The 18,197-nt window shown below is 36.4% G+C and overlaps 1 pseudogene; it reads right to left on the reverse strand.

The window, feature by feature from the left end:
* Positions 1-1,343: 1,343 nt before the first annotated feature.
* On the reverse strand, positions 1,344-1,457 carry LOC123645265 (annotated as a pseudogene).
* Between the last annotated feature and the right edge of the window lie 16,740 nt (positions 1,458-18,197).

Raw genomic sequence — 18,197 nt, forward strand, 5'->3', positions numbered from 1 at the left:
ATATGTATATAAAAATTCATAACAAAATATTAGTGAATAAGGTTTTTCAATATAAAAAAAAGAATTACACATCATGACCAGGCATGGTTTATTCTAGTGATACAGGTATGGTTCAACATTTGACAATAAATTCATATAATATACCATCCCACAAGCTAAAAAAGAAAAATCAGTTAATCATATCAACTTATACATGAAAAGCATTTGTCAAAATTCAGTACCCATTCATAATAAAAATTCTTGGTAAATAGGAATAGAGGGGTAACTTCCTTAATTTGGTAAAGAATATCTACAAAAATATACAGTTCACATAGTACAAGACTAAATGTTTACCCCAAAGGTAGAGACCAAGGCAAGGTTATCCACTCTTACCACTACTCTTTAACACAGAACTGCATGGTTAGTCAGTGCAATCAGGCAAGCAATGGAAACAAAGGCATACACATCTGGAAAGATGAAATAAAATAGACATGATGCTCTATATAGAAAACCCTGAGAATCCTGTGCAAAATGACTAAAACTCATAAGTGAGTTAGTTCCCGAGATCACAGGATACAAGTTCAACACACAAAAGTCAATAGTATAATAAAAAATTTAAAACAATAATAAATTCTTCAGTAAGAAAAAAATCAATTGTATTTTTATGTATTAGTAATAGCACATCTAAACAGAAATTTAAAATATAATATGATTTATAGTGAATAAAAGATTATTTAGGTTTAAATATGATAAAACTGTATAAGAATTGTATATTGAAACAAAAAAGTACTGTTGAAAACAAAATTGAAGATCTAAAATAAATAGTATGCAATGTCTGTGGATTTGAAGCCTCAACATAGTAAAGATGTCAGTTCTCTACTAATGTACATACAGGCATGACACAATTCTTATCAAAATCCTACCACATTTTTTAGTAGATATATTTAAAGTTGTTCTAAAATGTATATGGAAAGACAATGAATCAAGAATAGCTAAAGCAATTTGGAAAAGAAGAACGAGGTGGAAGAAACCATTCCACTCAATTTCAGAAGACACTGTATGCTAATCAAGACGGTGTGGTGTTGGGAGAAGGACGACACAGGGACCAGTGGAGCAGAATAGGGAATCCAGGAACAGGTCCACGGCTGATGTTTGACACAAGAGCAAAGACGATCAGGGCAGGAAATATAGTCTTAATAAATGGTGTTGGAATAACTGGCAAAAATATGAACCTCTAACTTTAAACCTTATACCATATACAAAAAAATCACTCAAAATGAATCATACACCAAAATGTAAAAATTTAAACTATGAATTTTTTAGAATAAAACTTAAGTAAAAGCCTTTAGGCTCTACAGTAGGTAAAAAGTTCTCAGGCATAAAACCAAAATCAAAATTGATTCAAAAAATTGAAAAATGTATTAAACTGATAAGACCAGATGCTACACTTGATCTTAGCCAAAAGGCCAAGAAGGTGGCGGGGTGGGTGGGGGGTTGAAGGTAGAGGGGGTCAGGGGGTAAACCCACAGCTAATGGAGACAGGGAGCACTGTATGGGGGAAGGACACCCTTGTAGCCCTGGCTTGAGTGAGGCAAATGCATTTCATGTTACCAAAATGTTTGTACCCCCATAATATCCTGAATTAAAAATAAATAAATAAATTGAAAAATGGACTTCATCAAAATTATATCTTTTACAAAAAAATCCTGTTAATAGGATGAAATATGAACTACAGACTGGGAGAAAATGTTTTCAAATCATATCTGCCAAAGCATTTGTACTTACAACACATAAAGAATTACCAAAGCTCAACAATAAAAAGACAATAATTCCAATTTGAAAATGGGCAAAAGACATGACCTGACATTTCAGGAAGAGATTACACACACACACACACACACACACACACACACACACACACACATATGGACAATAGACACACAAAAAGATGTTCAACATCTCTATCCATTAGGGAAATGTAAATTAAAACAACCATTAGACATTTAGACATTCTGTCTCACATATTAGAAGAGCTGAACAGTTAAAAATATAATGGAAATATCGAATTCTGGAAAGAATTTGGAGAATTGAATATCTTAAACATTCTTCTGTATGGGTGCAGTGGCTCACGCCTATAACCCTAACACTCTGGGAGGCCGAGGCTTTAGCTCAGGAGATAGAGAACAGCCCAAGCAAGAGCTAGATCCTGTCTCTATTAAAAATAGGAAAAAAAAACAAAACAAAACAGAAAAACATTAGCTGGGCAACTAAAAATAGAACAAACTACCTGGGTGTGGTGGTAGACACCTATAGTCCCAGCTACTCAGGAGGCTGAGGCAGGAGGACTGCCTGAGCCCAGGAGTTTGAAGTTGCTGTGAGCTAGGCTGACACTACAGAATTCTGCCTAGGGCAACAGAGCAGGACTCTGTCTCAAAATAAATAAATAAATAAAATAAAATAAGATAAAATAAAATAAAATAAATAAAATAAAATAAACATTCCTCATTGGAAAGTAAAATGGTACACTCTGGAAAATATATTAGCAGTTTCTTAAAAAAAAAAAAGGAAAAGAAAAAGTAAACCTGTGATTGCCATGTCATCCAGCAGCAATGGTACAGCTGGCCATTTATTCCACAGAAATGAGAACTTACGTCCACAGAAATACCTGTGCACAGGTGTTCATAATAGTTTTGTTTGTAATAGCCAAAAACTGGAAACAAGCTAGCATGACTGAAATAACTGAACGGTTAAATAAATTGTGGTGTACCCATACCAGTGATACCATGGAATACAACTTAACAATGAAAACAAGATGACTGTTGATACACACAACACCTTTGATGGATCTCAAGATCATTATGCTGAATATATTATAAATAGAAATCCAACCTCAAAGGTCACACTCTATATGATTCCATTCATATAACATCCCTGAAATGACAAAAAATGACAAAATTACATAGACAGAGTACAGGTTAGTAGTTGCCAGGAGTATAGGGGTGGGTGTGACTACATATATATACATACATATATATATACACACACACACACACACACACACACAAATAACAAAATCATTGTGATGGAATAGTTCTGTATATTGATTGATTTAGGAACATGTGACAAAATGACATAAGACTATACACACAGGGTACGAATGTCAGTTTCCCACTTTCGATAGTCTAAGGCATAACCATTGGAGAAAATTGGGTAAAGGGTACACTGGAATTTTCTGTACTTTCTTTGCAACTTTCTGGAAGGTTATATTTATTCCCAAATAAAAAGTTTTAAAAATGACTAATCAGTTACGAGATAAGATGCATTGAATGAGTAGGGAATAGGAACCAAAAGTCAGTGTAATTCTATAGTCTGAACAGCAATACACAATGAATTGTGTTAGTGTGTTAGTGTCCATGGCTGCTGTACCAAAGTGCCACACACTGGTTGGATTGAAATAACAGAAAGTCATTTTCCCACAGTAATGGAGGCTAGAAGTCTGGAATCAAGGAGTCAGCAGGGCTGTGCTCTCCCTAGGAGGGAACCTTGCCTTGTCTTGCCCAGCTCCTCATGGTGGCCAGCAAGCCTGGGCCTTACTCCAGTCTGCCTCTGTTGCCGCGCGGCCTCCTTCTTCCACGTGCCTTTCTTAAGGTCCTCCCAAACATACAATCTCATCTCAACTTCTAAATAATTACATCTGCAAAGACAGTATATCCAAATATCCTCACAGTCTGAGGTTCTGAGTGAACAGGGATTTTGGAGGATACTGTACAACCCAGTACGAATGGGCACCAAAATGGCACAGGTGTGCCCGGATATGGCTGATGCCAGCACCTGGTTAGCGATGGAAGGGAGGACTGGGAAGCCAATGCCAGGGAAACATGACAACAAAACCCTGGGCGCAGAGTAAGTTTTGCAGACCATGCAGCCCTGAGCGACAAGGCTACCTTTTGGTACACAAATGACCGTTTTTCCCCCTTCTACCTTTCAAATACCCTATTTTATCTCCATTTTTGATTGTTGTAAACAAAGAAATGACAGCATTAATGATAAAAATTTGTAAAATGATTGCTCTCATGGTGGTGTTTAGGATGTACTCAAAAGGGAGGAGGGTAGAAGTGGGCCGCCCGTGAGGAAGGTGCCTCAATCCCATAGGTGAGGGACGCAGGCCCTGAGCAGTGGCAAAGGCCAGCAGAGGCAGTGGAAGGCAAACACACGTTCAGGGCTTGTTCGTTTGGCCCTGATTTATATCCTCATTTTAATGTTCTTTTATCATTGACCCTTCAAACCCACGTTCTCTTAATAGTGAAAAAAATATAGGTTCTAAACAATGCAAAATCTATAAACATAAAAATCCACAAACCCACCTCTTCGTGATGTTTCATGAAGAATTTGTAATTTCAAGGACAGATAATTTTAGGAGACTTACACACACTCATATAGGGTATAGATACAATTTTTGAATAAAGATATTAATTACCTATTTGGGATTTCTTAATTTGGGCTATTTTTTTAGTTGTGGTTGGTTTTGGGATTCTGTTGAACTATCCTCAAGCTCATCCATTTTACTCGTGCAACATTTTACATTCTTGGTGTGATGGTCTCAGGCACAAGGGTTTGGAAAACTCTTACAAAGTTAATTGGTCATCAGGGAGTTTGAACCTTCAACCTTTATCTCATTATCCATTCCTTTAGTCAAATGAGCTAACTTGCTGGACAAGTGTATTAGGATTAGACCAGGAAAAATCCATTAGACTGTATTGCACAAACACATAACTAGTCCAAGACAACACAGAATTCAAATAGCAAAAGTTTTTCAGAACAAGAGGCCTAAAATATAGAACCACTACCCTCTGCACATGTCTAAAGACATTTTTTAAATCCTACAAATAAAGCAAAATCATTATTGGCAAGATACATAGGGACTGAAAATAATCTAGAAACTGGACTTTGTAATATAACAGTTTCTATATTATATCACAAACAGAATGCATGTTGATTGAAAATGGCATGCAAGTGATCAAAGAAAATCTTTATGGATAAACATTTGAACGTTTTGCAGCATGGAACAATTTTAGATAATTTATGTTCTGAAACTCATTTGTATTCTACTCTAAATATATAACAGCCTAAAAGTTTGAGAAAATCTGGGCCAGAGACCTAAATACAGAGCTCCAGGGAGGATGGCTGGCTGCATGCAAGCCCCTTTATGTAACCGCTAGTCTAGCATTTTATCAATGTGAGACATAGGGATTCGCTTCACTGAAGCCAACGGGATCCAGTTTGTTCACCAACATGTAACAGTAAGAGAAAAACATTACAGTGCATTGATTAGGATGTTATTGCCTAAGGCAATAGCAAAGTGAAAGAATAGTGTGCTTCTAGTGTTTGTATCATGCTGAGATTTCCACAGTTTTTTTTTCAAAAAGGAAAGCTTTATAAAAATATATGGGATTTTCCTCAACATTTGAAATCTTGAATTGCTGTTGAAAGGCTTAAAATATCAACACAGCTTTTTCTAACTCCAGGAGATACCATGACCATTTCTTTTCCCACCTACCTTCTTCAAACATTTTCATTTCATAGCTCTTCTCTTTGATATATTATATGCCTTTGAGTAAAATTATAAAAAGAAAATATAGTTCTTGCACTGAAGATATCACATCATCTCAGAGAATTAAATTTCTCACCTTCCATTAATTTTGGAAGGGTAAATTTAACATTCTAAACTAATTAATAATGTAGTAGACACAGTTTAATGCATGATAAAGATAGCAGAGGAAAACAATACCTAATAATTAGAATTTTGTATGAATCAGGATTAAGATTAATGATAAAATGGCCTATTATAGATGACTGAAATTAATGAATATACCCTTTTTAAATATGAAATAGTTTTCTACTTAGTGCTTGAAAATTTCCAGAGTAAATTTTTTTATATTTAATATATTCATTAAAAATGTCTTTTCTTGATTTTCCATATCTTCCAGAGTGTTAGCTGTGAAGAAATATTGCCCAGAAGTAATTTATAAGAGATTACATTTCAATGGAGGCAACTGTATTACTAAGTAGCATGGGCTAGTTCTGAGGTTTCGGTTACCCGTGGTGAACTTCAATTCAAAAATATAGAATGGGAAAGTCCAGAAATAAGCAATCTATGTTTTAAATTGTGTGGGTTCTGAGTAATGTGGTGTCACTCTGAGTAATTAGCTGTCCCTGTCCACCCACCCAAAATGTGAGTCATTCCTTTGTCTAGTGTCTCCACATCACACACACTCGCCACCCACCTGCTGGTCACCTGGCAGCCACCTTATCATCCCACGTCCCCACAAAAAGGATGAGGACAGTACAATCAGATAATTTGAAAGGGAGAGACCATGTTCTCATAACTTTTATTATAATATATTGTTTTAAGTGTTCTATTTTATTATTATTGTTAATTTCTTAGTGTATCTGATGTATAAATTAAATTTTATCATAGGTATGCATGTATAGGAAAAAACATAGTGTAAAAGGATTCAGTACTGTCTGCAATTTCAGGCAACCACTGGGGGTCTTGGAGAGTATTCCTCACTGAAAAGGGGGTCTACTGTATTGGCATTTGAACAGAAAACGTGATTGAGAGTAATGGGATATGACTAACAGGAAGTAAGTTATTTTCATTTGTTTAAAAATAATCTTTCCTAAAAGAAATCTCATATGCATGATTTTGCAAGCTTCCTTTAGTAAATGACTAATGCCATCTTGCTTTGATGTTGCATAATCATTCTTTTCCCTGGTTCTCGATTCTGTTTGCCATAGCTGTAGTTCTCAAACCTTATCATGCATCAGAAGCACCTGGACAGTTTGTTAAAATATGCAACTGCTAGGCTATACTGTCAGAGTTTCTGGTTCCGTAGCTCCAAGATAACACCCAAATTTGAATTTCTAGCAAGTTCCCAGTGATGATGATGTAGTTGTTCTGGGGATCACTGCTGGAGAACAAGTGGGGTCAAAAAGGAGAACGCTCTCCTTTTTGCCATTATGTAACCTAGATCCAGACTGATAGAAGAAACCTTAACATAAAACCAATCTGGAATTTAAGTGCATTCACCTGTCCATGGCTTACTGCAGTTCAGAGAGTAGGGCAGACAGCCTGAGACCGTGTGCTCAGGAGGCCACTGGCCCTGTGGACCCCCAGAAGTGCTCACGCCGACGCCAGGAGGAAACAGGCACAGAGGCCCTCAGTGGAGTCTCCCATTCATTTCAATGACCACTTGCATTTCATGGAAATCTCAGAGACATTTTTGTTATTATTTTCATTCATTCTTTTAATTTAGGAAATATTGACTCTCTGAATATATTGGATATAATGGAAACTGCATTTTCTTGGCTCTGAGGCAACAGGAGTTTTTAGAAGCCATGGGAAGTGCTGGGAAAAGGGCAGGGAAGAGTCTTCCATGTAAGTTTTGTGGTCAAAATACTTTGAAAATTGTCCTTAGAACCCTGGTAAATTTCATGGAGGAAATCAAAATTTTTTGACAATTAAATTTGCATATGTGAATAACCTTTTTATGACAATAAACTTTAACCTTTGCCCTCTGAGCCTCATACTAGTGACCAAAGGACTTCTATTGCTTTTGGAACGCTATCATTAAGAAAATCGTGCCACCTTAAGTGCCACTTTATTTCTTTTACGTTTGTAAATCTGCCATTCTTGATAAGGATAAAACAAACTCCTCCCTCTCTTTCTTTACCTATTCTAACCCATGACTATGAGTCCCCCCAAACTCAGACCATCTCTCTGAAGGACAGTCCTAGAGGAAATGGTTAAGGAATAGAATACTGGCTGATTCCAGTTCTAATTATTAATGGTACTTCTGTGCCTCAAAAGACTCATTGCTCCCCTCTCACCCCTCTCACCTGTTTCTCTCCACTGGCTCCTTCCCAGTGGACGTCAAAGAACTTTAGTTCTTCCTGAGCCTAAAAAGACTTTCACTCCACTACCAACCACGTTGATTTTCCACTGATGGCCAGGCTTCTTAAGCCGGTATTGAGATAGTTTTCCTGCCATATATTTACATAAAACAGTAGCTAATTAAGTTGTTTGCACGTTTTTACTTGCTGTTTTTGTTTTTGGGTTTTTACTGCTAAAATCCCTCATAATTAGCTACTTACTCCCATTAGGACAATTCTGAAATATTCCCCTGACATAGAGATCCTGGGACTCCTTCTCTGCCCCTCACCAACATGTGCACCATGTGAGAATAACTAAAAAGTCAAGATCCACCCATATGATCCTTCACTTGACCAAGAACTGCACATTTTCGGATTGGCCCCAGTGGGAACGTGAGTGACATGGACAGTAATTCTGAACCCCACATATGCTCTGGCACCAGAGCACTTTCTGAACTACAGAGTAAATAGTCCTGGATAGGCAAATAAACAAAAACAAAATCAGCACACAGGAAAGCAAACTTGCAGGCAGATTGAAGCTAATCTATTTCACTTAACTAAATCCAGTTTCATCCAGTATAGTGCATTACACAGTTAAGACATTGACCAAGTTGCAGGCCTCCTTCGAGGAGATGCATCCGTGCCAGAGAGGACTTGCAGCTATCACTGGTCTAAATACCTTCCTTGTTTTACTTTCTCTGCTTCCAAGATTCAGTAGCACTTGCTCTCCAGCATCCTGTCCTGTAACCCCAGTGTGTTCACAAGACTTCCCATGGCAGTGTCCGACTTGAGCCCAGCTGCCCTCTCAAGCCTGCTGACCTTTCTCCACCCATCTCAAGCCATGATTGGGCCTTTTACCGTCTGTGACCCAAAGCATTTTGTACAAATGCCAATTATAGCATTTACAGGCATGATGATCTCATTTACCTGCATAGCAGCCTCAAGAGTCTGTTCTTACCTCCATCACAGGGGTGTTACCTCCCCCATTACTGAGTCCCATAGAGGTCCTGTATCTTGCTAAAGGTGACACAACAAGCAAGCGACAGAGCTTGGTACCTTGAGCACCACCACTTGTGTTCTTTACACTATGGTGTATCCTAGGTGTACGGTGATTTTTTTTACATTACTGCTTTGCTCTTTAGAATTAGATTTCCTTAAAGTAACTATGCAATATTCCTTCTTGTCATCCAACACATATGTACTGTCCAGCACATAGAAGATGCTTGATGAGGATTATTCCTGAACATGGAGCCACATACCTCACCACTGCCTTGATACGGGACTGACTCTCCATGCCTACCATAGTTCCAAGATTTCTCAAGTTAATTAATACCTATAGAAAATGTCATTAGTTTCATTAACTCCATGGGGAAATACATTGATCAAATTAAATGTTATAATGTAACAAGGATTTGAGGAAACCAGTCATTGACCATATACATGATATTAGTGGGAAAGATTAAGAGATATTTAGAATCTGGAAAGGATAAACTAGACTCTGTACTAGTTTTGAAAGGATGGCAAAACCAAAAGAGATTGAAAATGACAGGACTCAAATAAAAGTGGTGAGAAATGATAACAAGAGAGGCAGAATTAAGGAAGTCGACTGGAAGAGCATTACCATGTTGGAAGACTGTAGATATAACTTGCAGTTCTGTCCCTGAAAATCCACTCGAGGAACACAGAGGTTTTCCCATGTTTTTCATGTAGGCTCAGCTCTGATGAAAGCCTACAGGAGGATTTTAGGAGCACTCAGCTTCTGTGGCATAAGCAATACCTGGCACTGTGGTCCCAATGCAGCCTCCTCTGCCCCACCCAAAGCTTTCATCATGGTAGATTAAGGAGGCCCCTAGTCACACACATTGCTAAGAGGCATTCTGAGTGAGTCTGAGTTAGCAGACCTGCAGACCACAATTTGAGAAACTCGTGATTTCAGTTGCATCTAAGATTTTAGATCAGGATGAACAATCTGCTCATAATAGAGTTTAATATTTCCCCATCAAATTTCTTAGATCTGTGGGCATATTAACTACACAAGTAAATTCCTTTTTACCCTACATAAAGAACAAAATAAAGTGAAAAATTTCATGTGCTTTGGATAGTCCACTTTTAATGTGAGAAAGAAAAGCATTTTCAGTTTCCTTGCTAGCGTAGCTTATCAGAATACAAATCATCCTTCTATACAAGGGAGTCATCTGTGTATTTTCAACATCTGCTCTCCAATATAAAGTCCCTTTGTAATATATATGTGATCAAAAATAAATAAAAAACCCACACAGATTAATGGTGTGTCTAAATAAATTAGACACTAATTATTAAAGGAAGAAAATATTTTACAGATAAAATATATTTCAAAGAGAATGCAAGCAAAAGTTTATTACTCCCAAAATGATTGCATTGTACACAGTAAAGTTTATTGCCCACAAAGGTGATTAACAAACTGAGCGAGGCTGTGTTTGCATTAACTCAATGATTTAAAAGTACAATGAACAGTAGCCTGGCAGCCATGGAGGAACCTTGTTTCTGCCTTCTACGTCAGAAGAGCTGGTGTAAGCATGTCAAAACCAATCAAATACCAAAGCAGAGGTATTTTATTCACCATTGTGGCAAACTTTGCCTTTTCTAATTAAATGAAAAAACAAGGAGTAAAAGATAAAAGAGGAAGAGGGGAGTAGCTTTACATCAAAGCAAAATGTTTTTCTTTCAGATTTCAGATATTCCAACAAGCAGTAAGAAATAATCACCCTACGTTCTGTTGAATGCTCTGTTAGAAGGGGAATCACATGCTGAATGATGGACCAAGGTGGCACAAAAGGTCTGGTTGGTTTCAGATTTTTTACTAAAGGTTAACAATATGGGTGATTATGGATTCTGTTATCAAATTGTCATCTGTTTTAATATCATAGTCACTTTTGGAAAGATTATAGTATTTTCATAGCACCTCAATTTTACATGTGGAACAAAATAACACCCCTGTCTAGAGATCACTTTTGTCTCTTGGCACACATGCCAGCACTTTTTATGATGTTTTACACACAGTGGAACTTCAGCAGGGACAAAAGCCATCCAGGTGTCAATGTGCACCATCTATTACCGTTTCCTCATTGTCGTATTGCACTCTGCTCTGAATGTATCCTTGTTTATTTGGGGGATATTTGACTTTGTTTATGCTTTCACTGAATATGTGAGCCACATTTTTATCAGGGCACTCTTGCTTCTTGAACTAAGAGGTACATAAAGTGTATTGAAAGGATCAACCAAAAGATAGATGAATGAATGGGTGCTTAGATCTATGATGAAGGGATGAATGATATGGAAATTAAGATAAACTAAGAGACTTTGCTGAGAATAAGTGGAAAGTATAAAAAGAGCTTGCTTGGATTTCACTCAACTAATACAATGTTCTTTCTCCATCTTAAGGTAATAAAATGTATTTCATATACTTCTGCACATTCATTTGTATTTTCCATGTTTATAAGTCTATCCCTGACAACCACTTTTTCTCAAGACTGGATATCTTATCAGATAAGAAAACTTACATAATTTTCTTCAAATATATCAGAAAGACAATGAAAACTTTTTCTGCAGCTTTATTGAGAAACATTTTGCATACCATGAAATTCACGTATGTAAACTGTTCACTTTGGTCTTTGTAGTTTATTCACAGGGCTGTGCAACCTTTACTGCAACCAAATTTTAGGACTTTTTCAGCAACTCAAAAAGAAACCTCACGCACATTAATGATCACTCTTCTTTCCTCCTCTTCTTCACCTTTCCCCCAGATCCAGCCTTGTCAATAATCTGCTTCTGTCTCTGAGTATCTGCCTATTTTGGATATTTAAAATAAAGAGCATTAATATCATACAGTATGTGTGCTAATGTGACAGTTTTCATGCAGTTAGCATGTTTTCAAGTTCCATCTATGTTGTACCACATCAGCACTTCATTCCTTTACATTGCCAGCTCTTAGTCCATTATATGAATATTCCACAATGAATTTAGTTCATCCACCCATCAGTTAGTTGACATTTAGAATATTTCCACTTTCACGCTATTAAAAATAATGCTAGGAGGCTTCAAATACAACTTTTTGCATGGACGTGTTTTATTTCTCTTGGGTATATACCTAGAAGTAGAATTGCTGGATTACATAACGATTCTATTTTTAACATTTTGTGGAACCTCTCAACTGTTTCCACGGTGGCTTGCACCAGCGTGCGTACTCAGCAGCAGTGTACGAGGTATCCAACGTCTCCACATTCTGGACAACACTGGTTATTTCCTGTTTCTTTGTTTATAGCCATCCTGTGGGTGTGAAGTGAAGCTGTGGTTTTAATTTGCATTTATCTAGTGGCTAATGATGTTGTTCATCTTTTCATACGTGCTTATTGACCATTTGTATATCTTCTCTGGAGATATATGTAGTCAAATGCTTTGCCCTTTTTAAAAATGTGATTGTTTTACTTTTTGTTTGTGAGTTGTAAGAGTTCTTTATATTCTAGGTACTAAATCCTTAGATATATGATTTAAAAATACATTCTCACATTCTGTGCCTTGTTTTTTTACTTTCTTGGTCTTCTTTGATACACAAATTTTTAATTTTGATGAAATCCATTTAATCTATTTGTTGTTGTTGTTTTTGCTTTTATTTTTGAAAATAGAAAAAAATTGCCTAATGTACAGTCATGAAGGTTTACTCCTGTTTTCTTACAGGAGTTTTATAGTTTTAGCTCATACATTTTCATTTATAGTCCATTTTGTGTTGATTTTTAAATAAAGTGAGAGGTAGGGGTCCAAACTCATTGTTTGTATATAGATATCCAGTTGTGCCGATAAAATTTGTTAGCAAGAATATTCTCTCCTCATTGAATGATCTTGGCACCATCATCATAAATGAGTTGAGTGCAAATGTGAAGGTTTACTGCTGGACTTATCTGGGTCTATCTTTAGGACAACACTGCAGTGTATTTATTACTAAAGCTTTACAATAGGTTGTGACATTGGGAACGGTGAGTGCACCAACAATATTCTTTCTCAAGACTATTCTGACTACTCTGAGTCATTGGCTTCGCAAACAAATATTATGAGCAGCATAAAAATATATGTAAAAAACACTTGCTAGGGATTTTTATGGGGATTATGTAGACTTTGTAGATTAATGTAAAGAATTTTGCCATTTTAATAATGTTCAGTCTTCTGTTTGATGAACATGGGTTTTGTGTTCATTTATTTAGAAATCTAATTTCGTTCACAAAGTTTTGTATTTTCAGTGTTCCATGTGCACTTGTGAAAAATTTAAATTCTGCTACTTTTAAGTGTTGGGTTCTATAGATGTCTGTTAGGCCTAGTTATTTTATAATGTTGTTCAAGTCTTCTATTTTCTTTTTGATCTTTTTACTAGTTATTCTATGCATTATTGAAAGTGGATATCGAATTTCCAAATAAACTGTTGACTTATGTCTCTTTTGGTTCTGTCAGATTTTGCTTTATTAAATTTGAGACCTTATTTTTAGATGCATGTGTTTGTAATCATTTATCTTCCCAATTAATCAACTGTTACCATTACAAAATGTGGGGGCTTTTTTGCCCCTAGTAACATTTTGTGTTAAAGTATATTTTGCCTGATATTGGTATTGCTATTCCATGCCCATCTTGGTTAAATCTCGCATTGTGCATCTCTTTTATCCTTTTCTTTTCAATTTATTTCTGTCTTTAAATGTAGAGTGTTATTTCTTGTAAACATATTGTTGAATTAAATTCATTTTTATACATTCTTCCAATATCTGCCTTTTGATTGGGATGTTTAATCATTCAAACTTAGCATATTTACAGATAGGGTTGGAGTCATATCTATGATTTTTCTATTTGTTTTCTGTATGTCTTCTGTCTTTTTTATTTCTTTATTCATCCATTTCTGTATTTTGTGTTTGTTAAGTAGACATTTTCTAGCATACTTTTAAAATTCCTTTATTACATTTACTGTATTTTTATAAAGTTATCAAGAAGTTCTTTAATTATTGCTTTATCCAGTTGCATTTAAAACAGGGTAAGAATTGAAAGACACAACTCATCAATCTGCCTTTCATAAGAAAAATGTAGTAACCTTGACAGGTTGCCCTCTGTTCCTTGGTGTGTATGTGAGAAACTATCTGTTGTGCTTTCATTTCAGCTGAAAGGATTCACTTTAATGTTTTTCGCGGGATGTTTCTGCGAGACTCTCAGTTTTTGTTCTTTTAGAAATGTTTAATTTCTCCTTTGTTGTTGAATATGAATTTATTTAACAGCTCGATGGAGTTCTCAGTTGACAGCCTTTCTCTGCCAGCACTTTAACTGTGTCAGCTCGCTTTCTTTTGGATTCCTTGATTTCTGATGAGAAGTCAGCTACTAATCTTATTAAGGCTCTCTTGGACATAAGTCATTTTTGATACTTCTGGGGGGTTCTCTTTGAGTTTATTCTACTTGGAGATTGTTGAGCATCTTGAATGTGGAAGCTAACTATTTTAATTGAATTTAGAAAATTATCAGGCTATATTATCTCAGATATTTTTGTGTTTCTCTTTCTCTTCTTCTGTGAGTCCCATTTACACATATTATGCTGGATGGTGTCTCACATTTATCTGAAGCTTTGTTCATTTTTATCCATAGTGTTTTTCTTTCTGTTCTTCAAATTACATAATCTCCATGACCTGTCTTCAAGTTCCCTGATTCTTTCTGCCTCCTTTTTAAATCTGGTATTGAAGTCCTCTAGCAAATTTTTCATTTCCAATATTTTACTTTACAACATCAAAATTTCTATTTGGTTCTTTTAAAATTATTATTTATATCTCTTTATTGGTATTTTCAATTGGGTAAGACATTGTTTTCTAAGTTTGCTCTATTTACTCAGACATTGTTTCCTTTAGTTTTTAAAATATATATGTAGCTAGTTTAAAGTGTCTTTCTACTAAGTCCAAAATCTGAGTTTTACGTATAAGACATTTTTATTGCCTCCTTTGTTTGTTTGTTTGTTTGTTTTTGCCTGTGCAAATGTCATATTTTTCTGTTTCTTTGCATGCTCATGATTTTTTGCCAAAAACTGAACATTTTAAATTATAACTCCTCTGATGTCAGATTTTTCCACACCACAGCCTGCACCAACGTCTCTTGTTACTGTTATTTTTCTTGTTGTTCCTTATTTGGAAACTTTCCTGAAATTATTCTATTGAATCTGTATTTCCTGAAGTGTGTAGCCACTGAGATCTCCTCTAATAATGTTTTTTAATGTTCTTGGTATTATTTTTAAGTCTAGTTTCCTAGGAGTCACAATTAACCGATATACTATGCCTTGCCAGTATATTTTCCGCCCTTTGCCAGATCTGTGTGTGAATGTACATCTTCCAACTTCAGGCAGTTTTCAAGACAGACTTAGCTTTCCCTTCCTGTTTGTGCAGAGCCTCAAGTTCAGCCAGAGTGAATGACTTATGCCTGCTTCTTTCTCAGATCTTTCCTAGGTGTGTACATGGCCTTGCACAGGCATGTGTCCTCTTAGATACCTAGGAACATGCGAGAGCTTTTTGGTAGTCCTCATCATTGTGCAGTTCTTAATATTTCTTTGTAAATTCCTAGCCAGGCTCATGTTTTCCCCAACTTAAATCATATCCTAGGTGCCCAAGACGTTACCAACAGTTTTCTATTGTTTCTGTAATAATATTGGGGTAGACTTTTATTTGTCCTCTCTGAGCTGACCTCTGGGTCAAATCAAATAGCTACCACACTGAGATTTCCCAGGGAGCTGCAAATTTGTGCAAAATATTGACTGTACTCTCGGGATAGTGTTTTAATGGAGCTCCAAAATGGTTACATCTCTCCGTTGTCTGCAATGCTTTGTGCCTCTAAGCTGGTGTGTGTGTCTGTGTGTGTGTGTGGTGGGGAGGATGGAAATAACACCGAGTTAAAAACACAGAGCCTGCTGTCATACTGCGATCCAGTATTTTCTCTTGGATAGATGATTTCCAGTTCATTCTATAGTCTTAGTTAATTTCCAGAGTTCAGAAATGGGTTTTTAGCCGTTTTGTTATATTTTTGTTGTTTTACAGGAAACTAAATTAACCAAGATGCCCTCACTTTGCCGTTCTGGAATTTTTTTCCAACATAAAGTTTTCAGATTCCAAGTCTGTGCTCTCTTAGCATGAATATCAATAAAATCCCTGGGCCTGTGATTATGTTTATTTTTTCTCTTAATAGTTTTCCCCAGGAAAATATGCTGAATATATGTAAAGTTTTATAGAATAATATAAAAGCACCATTAAAAAACCACAATATACTAATTGCCCTGATCTGATCACTATACATTACATGTATCGCAGCATCACTATATACTCCGTAAATGTGCACAATTATTGTGTGTCAAATAAAAAGTTTTTAAAAATATAAAATATAATATTTTAACCTATTTTTTTCCAGAGAATTACTTCCACAGAGAGCCCTATTGATAAATTATGTCTTATTCTCAAGGTCATAGGTTTAATAAAAAAGAAGTTTTACAATGTAAAGAAGAAATTAATAAATAAAAGAAAGTTGTTGAACAAATCTCTCACAGAAAATTTGATTTGAGAAATCAAGCTGCAAATAAAAATCTATTATATAGGTCTATTTTTCCATTTCCCATTTTTATGAAAAAGCCAATCCTAAGCCTTACAGTCTTCTACATATATTTACTGAACTCTGTATCGCTCTGCAAACGAATAGTACTATTTCTTTCCATGAGGATGAAACACTAATAAGATTACGGTATGATGATTTGTGAATCAGTTATTCCTCCATTTATTTAACAAACAGTTATTGAGCAAAGCACGTGGGCCTGTATTAAGCATATCTTTTCCTTGTGAGGTTTTGGCACCTGTGCCTTGCTGGTGCCGAAGGCTGGCCCTGTCTCGGGGACTCACCAGCGACCTCCCTGGAGCCGCCGTCCTCCACCTACAGACTCGCCCAGCCCAGCCCACGCCCAGTCGCCGCCTTTTTCTGTCTCACAGCCGGGGACCCCATCCACCTGCCCTAATTACTCCGGGATCAGGTACTAGACAGCTAGGGACAGCCCCTACATCGCAGAGCCCAAGGAAATTATTCAAACCGGTTTATCCTAAACCTGCTCACCCAGCCTCACCCATTTCTTCATGCAGAAACCACAGTAGACAGCGTTTCTATGTCTTCTGATCTGTTGGCCTCACCAAGTGTGAATAATATAACTACATTTTAAAACAGGGCTTAACAGTCTGGTGAGTTTAACAGCCTGATTTTGCAACCTCAGAGTCATCGTGCTAGGATGAGATGATAGCCAGCATATGATCTCTGAAATTATAAAGTTTGTACAAATGTAATTATGAAGATCCTGTACTTCCCGGGGTTTTCCTGGTTCACCCAATTTTCAGTCCCACAGGGTAATGATGATATTTATTATGTTGCAGCAGAACCATTTTTCCATCTAGAACAAACAACAATCCACCCTCAACTCCCGCAAGCAATTAAAGCACACGCAGTAAACACCCTCATGCTGTTACTTGCATGAAAATGGGAAAACAGGAAAGAAGTTACAGGCAGCATCCGCCTGAAAGAGCCAGTGTTCTCACATGTGGTCTAAGCAGTAAAAATTTTTAAATAAAAACACATTTTAAAAGTGAAATTAATATGTATGTGGAAATAATAACTCTTCTTTTGCCAACTTGATTTAACTTTTTGCTACAATTGTATTTAATGTTGCTCTTAAATGTGTAACAACCTGAATCTACTATTCCCAAAGACCTCCTTGAGGAATGTTTTGTGGACCATGACATGTTTCCAAAAATGAAAAAATGAGGATGATAAAGTGTTTCCCCCTCTGGCCTTTTCCCAGAAAAGGAAGTACTGAAACTTGCTGATGTTCAAGTTCACACCACCTCCATCGGCACATACAATGTCTGCACAAGGGCTCTGCTCCCTGTGCTTAGTGCTGTATTCTCAGCACACAGCAGTAAGTCAGGAAACTTCATTTTTCAGTGTGAGAAAAAAAAAAAAGACAATTTCACAAAATATATTCCTCCCCATTGACATTGATTGGCAATCTCTGAACAAAATTGAAATAATACCATAGTTTTCAAAAGAAACATAGAAGGACCAAGGAAGGCTCAAAAGACCTTTCCCTGCCTTGGGACAGTGGCCTGGAATCATACAGAAAAAATTAAAACTTGGCAGCACTGGATTATGGCCTATAAATTTAACATTTTTCTTGTAAAGGAATACTTGAAAGGTATAAAAATACCATTTAATGTTAA

This window comes from Lemur catta, chromosome 9 (assembly GCF_020740605.2).
Source record: "Lemur catta isolate mLemCat1 chromosome 9, mLemCat1.pri, whole genome shotgun sequence".
Lineage (NCBI taxonomy): Eukaryota > Metazoa > Chordata > Mammalia > Primates > Lemuridae > Lemur > Lemur catta.